Source organism: Anopheles ziemanni, chromosome 3 (genome assembly GCF_943734765.1).
Source record: "Anopheles ziemanni chromosome 3, idAnoZiCoDA_A2_x.2, whole genome shotgun sequence".
Lineage (NCBI taxonomy): Eukaryota > Metazoa > Arthropoda > Insecta > Diptera > Culicidae > Anopheles > Anopheles ziemanni.
The window spans coordinates 71,620,474-71,629,284 of record NC_080706.1 but is presented as its reverse complement, the minus strand read 5'-3'; positions in this window follow the sequence as shown (position 1 = coordinate 71,629,284).

The following is an 8,811-nucleotide window of genomic DNA, read 5'->3' as shown; positions in this document are numbered from 1 at the left end:
TGCTCGCCGATGCAAAACTTAGTTTGCGCAACTGTATTCAATGTAGTTTCGGTTTAGGTTTGGCAAAACCGTGCCTTGGGGATGAATTCCTGGCCGCGTTTTCCCTTCAGGGTTGTCTACCGCCTGTTAGCGGTTGATTTGAGTTGTGCATTTGTTTTAAAGATGTTTTCTTGTCTTGTTCCATTTACGTTAAGCCAATTGCAAGTTGGATGCAATGACTGATAAATAGGTTTTGTGTTGTTATTTGTATAGTTTTCATTCCTCGTGTATTCTTCGGCTCAATCGATGCTGCTCAGCGCTTTGCTTTTAACCTTCTTTCCAAGTGCAATTTTCTTTTCGCGTGTCGTTAAGCATGTTTTCACCATCTCTGTGCAATTATCTTAGTTTAGCTGTGCTTTCGGGGACCAAACGAAAAAATGTTATAGTTATTTTATTTTGCGTGTTTCTTGTTGAAATCTGACCCCATCCTGGAGTTTACTTATAGTTTAGAGTTATAACCTTTCCGTTTGGGAATCAATCTAAAAGATTACACTTCCGCAGTCCTTCCTCTGCTACGCCGTGCCTATTGATTGTATTATTTTACACTTTATCAGAATGGGAAACGAAAGGACACCAAACGATCGATTAGCTAGGGGGAGAGTGCCGGGAAATTGCGTAAAATATTGAAGAACGGTCGAAATATGTTACCTTCCTATACCTTAAGGTTTAGTGATGATGCTCCGCCTCTCTTCGCACGATGTCTGCCTGTCTGGTGCGTGCTATGTAGTTTCCCGCATACACCGACCATAACCTTACCCAACGTTGTTTCGACGAGAGAGGGCCATGCCGGTACGCATAAGGTTTGCCTTCTTGAATGGAATAGAAGACACTGAATCGACGCAACGCATCAGCTGAACGTGTGGTTGAAGGTGGAAAATTTCTAAACCAACTTGGTGGCAACCTTTGGCATTTGGCGCACACACAAGCGGCCGGTGCATCGGTGCAGTCGGCTATTTTTAGCACCCAACCGAAGATTCGCCCAACGGATGATGATGCGAGTGAAAATGAAAACATAAAACCTATAGCATCTGAAAGGGATTCGGTGGGCGGTGGTTGGGGGGGTCGGTTTGAGTGCACTATTTCACCTCAAGCTGCCGGATGAGCTATTTGAAACGAATAAAAATTAACAAATGCATTTAATAGAGCGAGACAAGCAATGGTGTAATGAACATGAGAGGAAAATCAAAAAGGAAAAGGGGAAAAATAACAGCTGGACGACAGATTTTTCCGCGCCAGACAGGCGGAAGGCGTCCGTACGTGCAGACAGATAGAAACTAAACGAATGTGTGTGTGTGGAAAATCGTTCGGGAGATAAAAAAAACCACGCCGCGCCGGTTATTCCGCAAAAGGGAAAACGAAAATGTACCGTGCACCAATGCTAGGGTTTCGACACGCCGCGACACGGGGGGCTTCTTTGGGGCTTGTGAGGGGTTTTTTTTCGTTAGTGTGCTTAAGAGTTGTAAATTTAAGATTTAATTTTCCGTTTTAGCATAAGTTTACGTTTAATATTTGCCCTTTCCGTGGGAATAGCTGTAAGGAACCGCTTTTCCAACCGCTGCGTTTCCGAGCGCCTTCCTTACCTTACGGTCGTCTAGAGTCAAAAGTCGAGATGAAAGGATAATTTTTGTTCGATTTGTTTTTGAGAGAGGGACGAGGGAAACGCCAAACGTTCCAAAACGGAGGGGAAACATAATTGAAACTAAGAGGAACGATTGATGCCTCGACAGGTCGATAATAATAATTATATGCAACGATGTGAACGTTATTGATGGAAGTGAACGAGTGAAAATATGCGGCAAAAATAAAATTTCCTCACTTACAATTATTGTAAAGAGTAACTGAACGCAACGGTGTCGATAATGTTTTATGTTTATTAAAATTTTATTAATGAGAAATAAGAAATATCTTTCGGAAGATGATCCCATGTTGGGGTGACTTTTGATTCTTCCCTCTGAGCAAATGCGAACTCTCGCCCCGGAAGGCGATGGACGCGCACAAGCGGGCAGAGGGATGTCAAAAAATAGTTCATAAACGAAAGATTCCAGACGACGCTGTCGTCGGCTTCGATACGGTCACAGAACGACAACATTTTTATTCCTCCAACGTCCAATCGAACAGGATCTGACGATGGTACGACTTGATAGAATCTTTTCATAGCAAGGACGAGACCGATTGGGTGGAAAGTTTTGGAAAAAAATGGACAAGCGGGAATGATGTGGAAATAATCGATAAAGAAACTTAAATAATTTCCCCGTTCCGAACGACCTGGGCGGACTGGTGTTGTGGCTCTGTGACGGGATCGATACCGGCTCGTCAGGATGCTGCCCTTATCCGCACGCCGGCATGTTCCACTAGCGATAGTTGTCGAGGAAAATTTGCGCAGCATCCGAGGGAAAATCCGAAGAGAGCTCGTACGCTCTTGGCGATTCATCTCGCCCGAGAATGTTCGTGGGCCACGCGGGGGAAAGGGGATAGTTTTCCCACCAAGCGAAAGGAGGAGCACGTGGTGTGGGTTCGCGCGAAAATCGTTGGCCGACGATGGGAAACGGAAAAGCTTTCCGTGAAACGATGCTTGCCATTGTAGGGTTTCGAAGGGCGCTCTGTAGATGGCGCTAGTATCAGGTAGGAGCTTTCAAGCGGACTTTTCCAAGCGATGTACAGTTAGTGGAAAATGGAAAACGAACCTCGTTGCAATATGGGGGAAATTATTATGGGGGGTGTTAGGAAAACTAGTGAAAATAATATCATTGAAGGTAAGTGAAAAAAGTTGTATTGTATGCATTGTTGCGGACAAATTCGTATAATTTCTACAGTTTTTCTGGCCTATTTTAAACTAGCATTTGTGAATGGGAAAAATGTGTTAAACATTATATTCAAATGCCAAGTAAAATTACATAATATCAACTGTTTTTCGAAACCTAATATTTGGTACGCAATTTTTCACAAAAAAAGTCAATTATTTTTGTAAATTGAACATGTATTTTTGCGGAAAATTGTATACAATTTCAACAGCTTTTCATGCTTATTTAAAATAACACAAATTGAAAGGGAAAAATGCATTAAATATTATATTCAAATGCCAAGTGAAATGTCATAATATCTACTGCATCTTGCGACCTAATATTTGGTACGCAATTTTCCTAAAAACAACTTGTACATTATACATTGGAATTGAATTGTCTATTGAACATGTATAGTTACGAAAAATTGTGTATAATTTCAACAGTTTTCTCCCGTATATTTTAAACAAAAAACTGTAAAAGAGAAAAAGATATTAAACATTATATTCAAAGGCCAAGTAGAACGACACAATGTAAACTTCATTATAAAGTTATTTACCTTAAAATCGAAGGAAATAATGCTAAAGCAACATTGTGTTTACAATTTAAAGTGTTATCAATTTTTTTTTTTTATAATGTAAACCAGTTTTTTCTGTTTTTTTTCTTAATATTTGTGCGCGTTCTCTGAATGTTTCGCAATCGAATCTCGAATGTTTTTTTTTTAATTTCGCACGGTTGCGCCACGAGTGCGCCTTGAGAATTTTAACCGTTTACTTTAATCGTCCTCATTCGCCGCGCGGAACGCCAATTCCTGACCTCCATCAACCCGTTTCTCGTTGACCTCTGCGTTTTTTGCACCGCGGGTTAAAAGAAATATCCGAAACATCTTTCTCCACTGTATTCTCTTTTTTTATTGCTTGCGTGTTTTTCGCAAATCCTGTTTTCCCTTCCCAACCAGTTTCTTGCCAGTGGTGGCGTGCAGATGCAGATGGCGTCCCGATGCAATCACGCCGACGTGCGACTTTATGATCTCATGCGGTTTCTTTGAAATCGACTCCGTTTTTTTCACTTCGAAATAAAAACAACTCCACTTTCGTTGCATCTCGTTCCTGCTCGTGCACCGTTGGTGGTGCAGATGCAGCTTCGTTCGCGGATGCGCATCACAGTACGCCGATGTGCATCGTAAACCGTGGACAATACCAGACCTGACCTGCTCCGTGAGCGAACGCACAGTGCACGGTTTGAAATCGAGAAGGAAATGATGAAAATATAGAAAAAACAACACTGCACATAACGCGTGAGCCTGTTTTGGTTTTTCGTTGGGGTTGGGTTTGAGAGAATCTAGAACGAGTGAGAGAAAACACATTTTTTCTTCTTGCCCCGTAGGTCCCCGGGAAATGGAGCCTATTCTGTGGAAATTCACAAAAAAAACACAAAACCAACGAGCGAGCGAGAGCGGGAAAGAGAGCCAGCATTGGATGGCAACGAAAGTTTGAAGAGAGCAATCGATCGACTGCGTATTGCAACCTTTACTATTTAGTTCTCTCGTAAGGACACGGTCCTGGAGGACGGACCGAGGAAAAAAAACTTCACGAAGGGAGTGGCTACTGGTCTCGAAAGGAACGACAAAAAAAACCACCCCTCATTGTATCGTGCGTAAGGAAGACGATGGAGAGGTGGGGAGGGAATATGCACCACTTCTACGAAGTCCTTTTCGTTCGCACCAACCGAGCGCGCGGATCCTGCCTGCAGCGTTTTCTTTTCTTTTCAGCGCGTAAAAACAGGAAGTGGGCAGCACGAAACGGGTTCCTGTGTTTTTTTTCCTCCTTCTAAGGACTTCCCCGTTAAGACGTTCGTCGATCGCCGGGCGTCTGGTTAATGAATCGTGATTAATTGATGTCTAATTGCGTTAGAGCGTAGTGATGAAGATTTATCAAAAAAACGAACCACTTACCACTTGCTCATTTTGATAAAAAAAAATATAAGAAACTGGAAGAAAATGAGGGTCTTTTTATGGTTTTCATTATTGCAAGGAAGGAAATCTTCCTTCGAGTTTGGGGTTGACATTTTGGCAATATATTTCGACAATCTCCAATGCGGCTAATGAGAAGAGAAGTTGCCAAAATTAAAATGATTTTTGATAATGTTTTACTCTTAGTACATTTTATAACGCATGAAATCAGATAGTTGTGAAAAACAGGACACACAAACAGGTAAATGAATAACAAGCAGATGAATTTAACGGTTACGCCATATGGAATTCTAATTTTTTTCTGGTCCTAAATGTAACGTATAATTTATAAATTTATATGGGGTTATATTATTACAAATAGGAGACGAAAAACTGGTGAAAACACGAAACAATTGTAGTGAAATTATCTTGTGAGTTTAAAAATTAAATTTTCCACAGCGTCATTTATTTGTTTGTTAATTTGTTTATTTGTTTGCTTTACATTTACATGTGCGGAGAGCATTTGTTTAGTTGTTGTTAAACTCAACGGATGAAATAAGGTCCCAATTGTTAACTGAAACTAGTAAACGCTCGTAACAAACTTATAAAACTTACATAAATTATTAATATTATGCAGAATTGAATGTGAAACCCATCAAGAGTTAATGGTTGCATTAAATTTTTTCTTTTTCTTGTCCGTCTTGTAGGTTTATATGAAATAAAGTATGAACTTAAATGGACATGTTCTCCAATTACTCAAAAATTTTAAATATTAATTATTCAATCCATCAATTGGTCAAGTAATATAATAACTTACATTAAAAACAACCTTTATTTTGTCATACTCTACGGTATTGTGATATGTCCATCAAAAATTCATAAAACACTTAATCCTTTTCCAGTTTCATTTGTCTTTATTACGTGTTTTTTTTTCCTTCTCCAGCTGCCCCGGCCCGCAGAAAACTCTCCGAATGTATCCTTTTACGGCAACCCTTGCCCACTTGAAATCGGAAACATCTTGTTCATTTTTTTCTTGTCCCCGGGCACCCTTCTCATTTATCCATGCCATTGCATACCGGTTCCGAATCTCGGGGTGTTTAGAAAACAATTTGTTTTCCGTTACCTCGTCGTTTGCATAAGCGGTTTTGGAGGTTTTTTTCCCGCTCCCTCTTATTTGGATCCTTCAGGAGGAGTCTCGGATGGCGCTGGGTGGGGGAGAATAATAAATACCGGATGTCCACGTGACACTTGACTCCTCGGGCGTTGGGAGACGATCAGGTCAGGCCAATAACACCGCGTGGAAAACACACAAAAAATACACCAAAGGTCGCTTGAAGGAGTCGCGTCTCAAGAAAGGCTAAAACGCTTTGGGTTTGTTCTTGCGGGAACCGAGAAACGATGGGTCGACCGGTCGAAATTGCTTCCAATGACAGGGTAATTGCGAGGAAAAATAGATGAATAATTAAAAGTGAAGTTTTCGCGCTGCCCTCTTGTTCGTCTTCGCGGATAGCTTCTTGGAATTCACCGTATTCTTAAAGATCGCAAAGTGGCATTTCAATCCTTTTACCTTAGCGTCTCGCTAGCCTTCGCTTGGGAGTTAAAGGAAGTGTTTTTTTTAACTCTCGTCCTTATATTATCCACTCGCGCCCAACCCCCCATTCCCTCAAACGATGACAGCAATGTCCCATAAAAAGTACACTTAGGCAAGGTAAATGGAATTAGCGATGATTGCTGATTGTTTCGCCCGCCTGAAGGTTACGCTGTCCGCGAAGTTCTAATGAAAACGACGGCGCGCTACCGTGAAGGCCAAAGGGAGCAAAATAAAAGGGCGAATAAAATGGGTTTAAAATGAAGATCTATGCGTGAATCTGAGGGTATGCCACAGGTGCGATATTATTAAGCGCTTGGCTGCCCTTTGGGTTGCTCTGTGCAGATCCAGTTACTCGCTTTTCTGCTTTGGTTGAGTCTTGGGAAGGTCATGGGGAGCATAAAGGATCATGCAAATTTGTTGAGGAATTTGAGGAATGATATATTTGATTGTTTGGTTTTAAATTTAGCACACCATATAGCTTGCCATATTGATTTAAAAAGTTTTCATCCGCTTTATTTAAATGTCAACATTCATTTCCTTTCGCAGAAACATTTTTTTGCATTTTTATATTACTTATACAAACGAACAACGAACTACAACAAACGACAACAACGTTCTAAAAGAGGGGACGGTTTATGGTCGCATCGTAAATAATTGCAAATAGTCTCATTACGATGACAAATTTATGCGAATTCCAAAAGAGCGGCTGTTTTCTTATTTTGTTACGGGATTTTAAAAATACCACTCCACCACACTTTATAAAAAGGCTAAGTCGTTTGTTCTAATTGAATTGAATTTATTTAAATTCGCTAAGTAAAGGTATGCTTTTCGAGACAGGTTTTTCAATCATTTTTCTGTTGTTCCCTCTATTTTCGTTAGGCATTGTTAAGGCATAGATTTACATTTTCTCGCTTGGTCGTAATTGTGGACTCGTTCTTCAAGTAGAGTTCTTCAAGCAGTCAGGTCCTCCATCCTAGTTGAAAGCAGATACTCGTGCGATAAAGAAGTTTAACTGTTTCAGTTCTAGTTTCACGAGGAACGGTGGAAAACTGCATAAATTTCCTCCTCGCAAAAAGCCAGGGGTGAGAACAGTTTTCGGCCGTCGAGTCGATGAAAAATCCAACAACCATCGTCCGATCGCCGGACTGTCAACGGCGCAACGAATGAAAAATGAGATGCTTTGGAAACGGTTGTCGGGAAAACTTTTCGCAAAGGCCATTCACGCGTCCAACAAAGGCCTGGAGGGATTTCAGAAGGTGGTTTTCGCGGTGGTAAAAATTCTGATAAGAAACAAACGGAAACCGTTGCCTCTTCGAGACGAAAAACTGGTTCTGATCATCGTCCAGAGCTAAGAAGAAATTAAGAAAACACACCAACTCCTCCAGGAGAAACGTGCCTTTCCTCGCGAGACACAACTTTAAACCTTTCAGCTCGAGTGTTTCCTCAAAAATTGAAAGTTATCATTGCTTCAGCGAGAAGCGGACGACGCCGGGTTTCAATTTTAAAACTCCCACCCTTCCGGAATGGTTGATTTGAACACCCGTCGGCATTTCATCAGCCAGCTCGGCAGCTCGGAATACGCTCTAGTTCTCCAACTTTTGCCACTCCGCAGCGAGCAGACACGAGCAGTTGAAGGAGCTGATGGGGAATTCTTTGCGCTCCAACGAATCGGCCTCGGAGCTTTGGAAGGGAAGAGTTGCGTCATGATGGGAAAAATAATCGATTCAAAAGTTACCGTGGCGTAAATTATATTTACATAAGACGAAGCTGCGCCCTGGGAAAGATTCCCCAGGTTTTCGAACGAGAAGAATTCTAAGAAACTTTCCCAAATGGAAAACACTCGCCGCCAAGTCACAGCACGAACATTTCGTTGCTAAAACAAAGACCGAGCAGGAAAATTGATAAAACGTTTCCGTTTTCCCTCAGTCGCGTCCCGATCTCCTTCCGCTCTGCTCGAAACCAAAAGACGCCTGGACGTTCGCCAAGGCCAGGTTCGAGTTTGGTGAATTTTCAAGATACTAATTAAAATTTAGCTGTTCCCCGAAAAACAACACACTCCACAATTGTGTCCTTGAAGCAAGTGGAGACGGAATTCGAGTCCGGGGAAAAACCCGACCGAGTGCTATGTACAACGAAACGGGGTTTTTCTGGGGAGCTTCCGCTTGAGGAAAGAGAATGCGGAACGATGCGGGACACAACAGGGCAAGGATCCGCACATGTCAGGGCGCATGTCTTCATAAATTTTACCTCTCCCACTCCACCCACCCCTTTTTTGCCGACCGTTTTCTTTCGCCAACGGTTTTCTTTATGTCAAAAGGATACCCCAAGACGTTCGGTGTGCGTTCGTCTCGTTTTCTCCCACACTGCGGAAGCTCGAGCTGTATGTAATACGATTTTCCTCCACATCGTTATTACTTCAAGGGAGAGGGAGGTGGTTTCGGGGTTGGCTG